Source organism: Oncorhynchus clarkii, chromosome 2 (assembly GCF_045791955.1).
Source record: "Oncorhynchus clarkii lewisi isolate Uvic-CL-2024 chromosome 2, UVic_Ocla_1.0, whole genome shotgun sequence".
NCBI lineage: Eukaryota > Metazoa > Chordata > Actinopteri > Salmoniformes > Salmonidae > Oncorhynchus > Oncorhynchus clarkii.
Window position 1 is genome coordinate 50,405,846 of NC_092148.1, and position 8,334 is coordinate 50,414,179.

Below are 8,334 nucleotides of genomic sequence, written 5' to 3' on the forward strand. Positions count from 1 at the left end.
ACAGCTTGTGTGAGAAAAAGGATAGGAGTTACATTCAACTATATATTCAGTGTCATGTAAGTAGTCTACTCAAATGAGTGTGGAAGATGAGTCGCTTGGGGTATGTCTCTATCAGTTTTGCACATCGAGAGACTGAAATTTTTTCCCATTCCTCCTTGCAAAACAGCTCGAGCTCAGTGAGGTTGGATGGAGAGCATTTGTGAACAGCAGTTTTCAGTTCTTTCCACAGATTCTCGATTGGATTCAGGTCTGGACTTTGACTTGGCCATTCTAACACCTGGATATGTTTATTTTTGAACCATTCCATTGTAGATTTTGCTTTATGTTTTGGATCATTGTCTTGTTGGAAGACAAATCTCCGTCCCAGTCTCAGGTCTTTTGCAGACTCCATCAGGTTTTCTTCCAGAATGGTCCTGTATTTGGCTCCATCCATCTTCCCATCAATTTTAACCATCTTTCCTGTCCCTGCTGAAGAAAAGCAGGCCCAAACCATGATGCTGCCACCACCATGTTTGACAGTGGGGATGGTGTGTTCAGCTGTGTTGCTTTTACGCCAAACATAAAGTTTTGCATTGTTGCCAAAAAGTTACATTTTGGTTTCATCTGACCAGAGCACCTTCTTCCACATGTTTGGTGTGTCTCCCAGGTGGCTTGTGGCAAACTTTAAACGACACTTTTTATGGATATCTTTAAGAAATGTCTTTCTTCTTGCCACTCTTCCATAAAGGCCAGATTTGTGCAATATATGACTGATTGTTGTCCTATGGACAGAGTCTCCCACCTCAGCTGTAGATCTCTGCAGTTCATCCAGAGTGATCATGGGCCTCTTGGCTGCATCTCTGATCAGTCTTCTCCTTGTATGAGCTGAAAGTTTAGAGGGACGGCCAGGTCTTGGTAGATTTGCAGTGGTCTGATACTCCTTCCATTTCAACATTATCGCTTGCACAGTGCTCCTTGGGATGTTTAAAGCTTGGGAAATCTTTTTGTATCCAAATCCGGCTTTAAACTTCTTCACAACAGTATCTCGGACCTGCCTGGTGTGTTCCTTGTTCTTCATGATGCTCTCTGCGCTTTTAACGGACCTCTGAGACTATCACAGTGCAGGTGCATTTATACGGAGACTTGATTACACACATGTGGATTGTATTTATCATCATTAGTCATTTAGGTCAACATTGGATCATTCAGAGATCCTCACTGAACTTCTGGAGAGAGTTTGCTGCACTGAAAGTAAAGGGGCTGAATAATTTTGCACGCCCAATTTTTCAGTTTTTGATTTGTTAAAAAAGTTTGAAATATCCAATAAATGTCGTTCCACTTCATGATTGTGTCCCACTTGTTGTTGATTCTTCACAAAAAAATACAGTTTTATATCTTTATGTTTGAAGCCTGAAATGTGGCAAAAGGTCGCAAAATTCAAGGGGGCCGAATATTTTCTCAAGGCACTGTACCAGTAGGAATCCCTATTCAGGCAGAAATTGCTTTACTGTAGCTTCACAATATACTGTATATCAATATACCTCTTTATTTCAGTAGACACCATGACGTTGATTCAAACATACCATCTTACTATCAACATTGAAACAAGGTCAAATAAAATATGTCTAATAAAATATAACATTGTACATTATTTCAACCACCCAATGAATTTCAATGTTTACAACGCTGGTAGAAAATTCATATTTAAAAAAAAAAAATCCAATGTAATTTCCACGTTGATTCCACGTCAGTCACAATACGTTGACAAATTACATTGAAACAATGCTGATTCAACCAGTGTGCGCACCACTACGCGGAAAAGTATATGTGCACTCTCTTAATTTAGCCCCACAATGGGGAGAGCCTCCACTGAGTCACAAGCTCCCTTTCTCTCGCCGATGCATCAACAGCCCAACTGTCCACAATGAAGAACCCAGAGATGTCCAACGGTTAATGCCTGTCATCCATATTTGTGCTGCAAATAAAAATGACAGCAGAATCTCATGCTTAACCTGGGCAGGCCCATTATGTAGCGTTTGTCTGCAATTGATTAGGTGTCTTGTCTTTAGCTGGTTAGCAGTTAGCATGTAAGCGGAGGTTAGCTCGTGTAATGCTAGCCTACTCGTTTATTATTAGTGACAGACACAGGCATCTGGCTCCATGTGGAGGGCAATACATTGAACTCCTTCCCGGGGTTAAAAGTCAACAGCTGGGAGTCAACCGGCTTGTTGTCATGGCAATGCCTGTCTGGAATGTTTCTAAAATTGGGAATTGTTCTGGAATGGGCCCGGCTCTCGTCTCTGCTTTCAATTGGTCCGTCGAGAAGCTTGATGAAACCGAACAGAAGACAAAGTTTGTTTTTGCGCATGGAGTTTCATGTAGGGACGTTCTGCTAACCTGGCAAAGTATTGTCATGACTAATAGCAGCATGACTGTGTCTTTAAACACAGCTAACCACTTCAGCTGTTGCCAACTTTTGAAACATTTGCAATTCATCAGGGATTGCACTAACTTACTCTTTTGGCAGTGGACGTTTCCATAAAAACATCTCAAGAGAAGAGAAAAGAGGTCTGACAAAGTTTCAGATCGTATTCTGACTTTGAGTCAGGCTTGAAGGAGAAATCTGTGAAACCTCAGAGTAGGAGTGCTGATCTAGGATCAGGTCCCTTCCTGTCCATGTAATCTTATTTATTATGACCTAAAAGGGAAAACTGATCCTAGATCCTACCCTCTGAGACTGAGATGCTTTATGAATACGGGCCCTGAGAAAAAACACAGTATTAGCTTGGGTTGGAAATGTGAAGACGAGAGCAGGCCGACACCATGTGAGCGATGGATTAAGCCAAGGGACGCCAGACAGCAGGGAGCGAAACCCGAACTGACCTCGCCTTGACTCACGCTTCGGCCACACAGATGCAAGACAGAAGAGGAGAGACAGAGAATAACAACCGGGAAGGATGGAAAGTAGCCACTTGTGGAAAAAGATACTTGCCACGTCCAGACACAGCTAAAAACGTGTGTCATGGGCATGGCAAAATACTAACTGGAGGCCAATCTCTTATCATTGAAGGTCAGAATTCATGGATGATAGAAAACAACAGCTCGCCAATCTAAGAAGATAACCATAAAACATTAACTATATGGGCCAGTTTCCCAGTCACAGATGAAGCCTTTTCCCTGGTCAAAAAATAATAATTCTCCATTGAGAAATCTTTTGTTGTCCTGGATTAGGTTTAATCTGTGGCCTTTTAATCCCGCCCTTTAATGGTATATTCAGTATACTTTTATTGACAAGGATATTTGAACGTTTTTATTATTTGAAATGTTTCTGTAAAGCTTCGAACTCCATTTATTACCTGGAGGAACCTACTCTGGTAGCTTAGCTACAAGAAGCACCACGTTTCCAGATAAATTAAACATTACAATAAAACAGTGGGGTAAAGTACTCAAGTAGTACTTTAAAGTATTTTTACTTAAGTAGTGTTTTGGGGTATCTTTACTTCACTATTCACATTTTTAGCTACTTTTACTTTTACACTGCATTCCTAAAGAAAATAATGTACTTTTTACTCCATACATTTTCCCTGAAGCCCAAAAGTACTCGTTACATTTTGAATGCTTAGCAGGACAGGAAAATGGTCCAATTCACGCACTTATCAAGAGAACATCCCTGGTCATCCCTATTGCCTCTGATCTGGCGGACTCACTAAACACAAATGCTTCGTTTGTAAATGATGTCTGAGTGTTGGTGTGCCACTGGCTATCTGTAAATAAAAAATAATAAAAATTAAATGTTGCCGTCTAGTTTGTTTAATGCAGAGGGTTTGAAATGATTTATACTTTAACTTTTACTTTCAATACATAAGTATATTTTAGCAACTACATTTACTTTTGATACTCAAGTATATTTTGAAACCAAATACTTTTAGACTTTTACTCAAGTAGTATTTTACTGGGTGACTTTCAAATTTACTTGAGTCATTTTCTATTAAGGTATCTTTACTTTTACTCAAGTAGGACACTTGGGTACTTTTTCCACCACTGTAATGAAACACATTTAAGTAAGCTGAAACATAATGGGTTCCAATTATAGTATTCGTCACTGGACTCAGCCACACCCACAACAATCGTGCTATACCCATGATCTGACAAAGGCGACGACAACACATTATCCCATCATAGCTCTCTTATGATGAGTAGTTACTACGGGTGGAGGGTCATGATAGAGGAGAGAGGAGTTTTTTTCAAAAAGTTGAAGCTACCAATTACCCCACCCATGGAGAGAAGCTAATTAAACAGTATGGTAGTAGAGTCAGGAGCCAGACCTAGGGGCCACACCTACACGGTTGGGTCACGTTAGTTAGTTAGACAGGCCACTCCCCTTCCCAGCTGTTCAACAGGCCTGAGAAAAATGAGAGAGACTCTCTTCTAATGTGGCAGGCAAGCAGCCAGTGGATCCAAATAACACACAACCATGAACGTATGCATGCACGTGGCATACACACACACACACACACACACACACACACACACACACACACACACACACACACACACACACACACACACACAGACCTATCATTGTTGCCTACTCATCAGTATCATTAGCATCACTATAATCACTGTCATCTTCCACAGCAAACAAAGCTGGCGTCCACATCCACCCACACCCACTCCACAGATTTACAGACTCCAGCCAGCCGTGGCCTCTCAGTGGTTTACAGCCCGGGCATGACTCTGGAAAAGCACACACAAAGCATATTTTCTGTGGAGGGAAACAGAGAGAGAGAGAACTGGATCCACTGAGTGGTTTGGCCTGGCACATATTGCTCTATGAGAGGAAGGGTAGACCATGATGTTGTCTTGTTGGCAGCATTTGGCAAGTTGGGGGATGTATGGGCGAGGTGGGGGCACAGTGAGTTGGCAGTATCTCTGTTAGGGCACATGATTCCCTGTACTGTTACGAGTGGTGTGAATCTTTGTCTCTCAGTTTGACTGTGCAGAGAATAGCACTTACTATACCCAAACACTTCTCAAATACAGTACCAGTCAAAAGTTTGGACACACCGACTAATTTTTTTGTAGAGTAATAGTGACGACACCAAAACTAAGAAATGACACATATGGAATCAAGAAGTAACCAAAAAAGTCTTTAACAAATCAAAATATATTTTCTATTTTAGATTCTTCAAAGTAGCCACCCTTTGCCTTGATGACAGCTTTGCACACTCTTGGCATTCTCTCAACCAGCTTCACCTGGAATGCCTTTCCTACAGTCTTGAAGGAGTTCCCACATATGCTGAGCACTTGTTGGCTGCTTTTCCTTCACTCTGTGGTCCAACTCATCCCAAACCATCTCAATTGGGTTGAGGTTAGGTAATTGTGGAAGCCAGATAATCTGATGCAGCACTCCATCACTCTTCTTCTTGGTGAAAAAGCCCTTACACAGCCTGGAAGTGTGTTGGGTCATTGTCTTGTTGAAAAACAAATGATAGTCCCACTAAGCACAAACCAGATGGAATGGCGTATCTCTGCCGAATGCTGTTATAGACATGTTGGTTAAGTGTGCCTTGAATTCTAAATAAATTACTGACAGTGACAGCAGAAAAGCACTCCCACACCATCACACCTCCTCCTTCATGCTTCACAGTGGGAACCACACATGCGGAGATTATCCGTTCACCCACTCTGTGTCTCACAAAGACACGGCATTTGGAACCAAAAATCTCAAATTTCGACTCATCAGACCAAAGGACAGAATTCCACTGGTCTAATGTCCATTGCTTGTGTTTCTTGGCCCAAGCAATTGGTGTCCTTTAGTAGTGGTTTCTTTGGAGCAATTCAACCATGAAGGCCTGATTCACATAGTCTCCTCTGAAAAGTTCAAGTTGAGATGAGTCTGTTACTTGAACTCTGTGAAGCATATATTTTGGCTGCAATTTCTGAGGCTGGTAACTTATCCTTTGCCGCAGAGGTCTTCCTTTCCTGTGGCGGTCCTCATGAGGGCCAGTTTCATCATAGCGCTTGATGGTTTTTGTGACTGCATTTGTAGAAACATTAAAAGTTCTTGACATTTTTCGGACTGACCTTCATGTCTTAAAGTAATAATAAACTGTTTCTCTTTGCTTATTTGAGCCTGTTCGTGCCATAATATGGACTTGGTATTTTACGAAATAGGGCTATCTTCTGTATACCACCCCTACCTTGTCACAACAAAATTGATTGGCTCAAACGCATTAAGAAGGAAAGAAATTCCACAAATGAACTGTTAACAAGGCACACCTGTAAACTGAAATGCATTCCAGGTGAATACCTCGTGAAGCTGGTTGAGAGAATGCCAAGAGTTTGCAAAGCTGTCATCAAGGCATAGGGTGGCTACTTTAAAGAACTCAAATATAAAATATATTTTGAATTATTTAACACTTTTTTGGTTACTAAATTATTCCAAATGTGTTATTTCATAGTTTTGATTTCTTCACTATTATTCTACAGCGTAGAAAATAGTCAAAATAAAGAAAAACCCTTGAATGAGTGGGTGTGTCCAAACTTTTGAGTGGTACGGTACATTTGAATGACAACACTATTATAGATATTGTAGCGATGGGATGGGTTGCCTGGTAATAATGGCAGAACAACATTGAAGTGATAGTCCCACTTTCAACAATAATCTGTTCTGCTTTGTAATGCACCGACCTTTTACCCTTGTAATAACAGTGTTATTACTTTTGTTCTTGCAACCTAATCAACGTCGGTACACTATGTTACAGTGCTGTTATGTAGTATTTACAACTGCGATGCCTGTCTGTGATTTAGGCAAAAAGTTACTCCATTAAAATATCAGTTTTGGCGCTACCACCGTGCGCCCCTGACGGACACTAACTTCATCTCCAGTTAAACATCCTGACCTGCAGATGAAGATAGCATTGCCATGGGAGACACTATTGTAATGTGGCTGACAGAGTCAATGAATCAACTAACACAGTAACAGCGGTAAACAGTGAGAAACGGTCTCAAAGATGCCCTGAGCTCTCTATGAGCTTCGAGGTGAGTGAGCAAGAGGAAAATGATGCCACCCAGGACTTAGTCAGACACCAGGTAGTAATCGACAATTCTCAAGTTTATCCCATTGTGACGTCACTTATCTCTTAAAGAAGTACAGACAACCTCACAAGAGCCGTCTTCTGCGGATCCCCCCCCCCCCCCCCCCCAGGGAGTAAACACGAGGGGAGTGTTTGCCAGACTTACCCCAGCCTCGGGTCAGCGTCGTAAAGGTTAAGTGTCCCCTGGAGTTTTCATTGTCGAGGAGCAAGCCTCTACCAGTGCCCTGCGAGCTCCTCTCTCCTTGCAGCTTAACTGAGGTACTGGTAGCTCAACTGGAAGGAGCTCCCTCGGTCTTTCGTAAGGATTTGTGACCTTAAGGTTTTTCTTGGGGAGAAAAAGCCCACATCCCTCTGTCAGTCAAGCAGCGGAGCATAGTTTCAGCTGGGCGGCCGTCCAAACAGACATGAAAACTATTCTATTTCTGTCTGCCATATGAGCCGCAGCACTGTATTTTGGAGAGAATTTGTGGTCAAGCATGTAATTGCTGAGTTGACCAGTTATGGCGAAATGTAATTGTAGACCTCATCAGATTTGTGGAGAAACTGCCAAGTGAACAAGGTAGAGGACTTTTAAAGTCCCACAAAAACAAGGGAGACCACATAAATAAATGAGGAACTGGGATCCAGATGTGGGATCAGAGGGAGGGGGAGAAGAAGAAGAAGAAGAAGAAAGGGGGTGAAAAAAAAGAGCCAGACGCCAGTACTTGCCATCGCAGCAGAATGAAATCGCATTTCTGACACTGCGAAAGGGTGTTTACCTTCCTCTGAGAAGTCACAGGAGAAAAAGGGGTTTGGGGAAGGTAAGAGGCTGTGGCTGTGAGTGTGTTGTTTCTGGAGTTTTACCGTGAGCCTTTCAGGGTGTCTGGTTGCACGTCAGGGTTGGAAATGACTACCTACTGGAAAAATTGGTAGCTTTAAATAAGAGTCGGGTGGTTTGCGTTACGAGGAAACACATGGAGTCTTTGGCGGGTCTGCATTACTTCTTGCTAGGGCCCAGAGTTTTTCCCGGTCTGGTCACAAGGTCCGCAGAAACCCCTAGCCATACACATTTGAGTGAATGATTGGTCGTTTATTTTATTGTATTTTTTTATATATAATTTAACCTTTATTTAACTAGGCAAGTCAAGAACAAATTCTTATTTACAATGACCCGTCTACACCGGACAAACCCGGGCCAATTGTGTTCCGCCCAATCACGGCTGGTTGTGATACAGCCTGGATTCGAACCAGGGTTTCTGTAGTGATGCCCCTAGCA

At 42.1% G+C, this 8,334-nt stretch overlaps 1 protein-coding gene across 1 annotated transcript in view; it reads right to left on the minus strand.

Moving 5' to 3' along the window:
- Positions 1-7,349, minus strand: part of LOC139369125 (protein inscuteable homolog) — an 84,374-nt gene extending 77,025 nt beyond the window's left edge. The window contains exon 1 of the mRNA XM_071108619.1: positions 7,225-7,349. The gene's annotated coding sequence lies outside the window, so the exon portion shown is untranslated. The remainder of the gene's footprint in view (positions 1-7,224) is intronic.
- Positions 7,350-8,334: the final 985 nt, after the last annotated feature.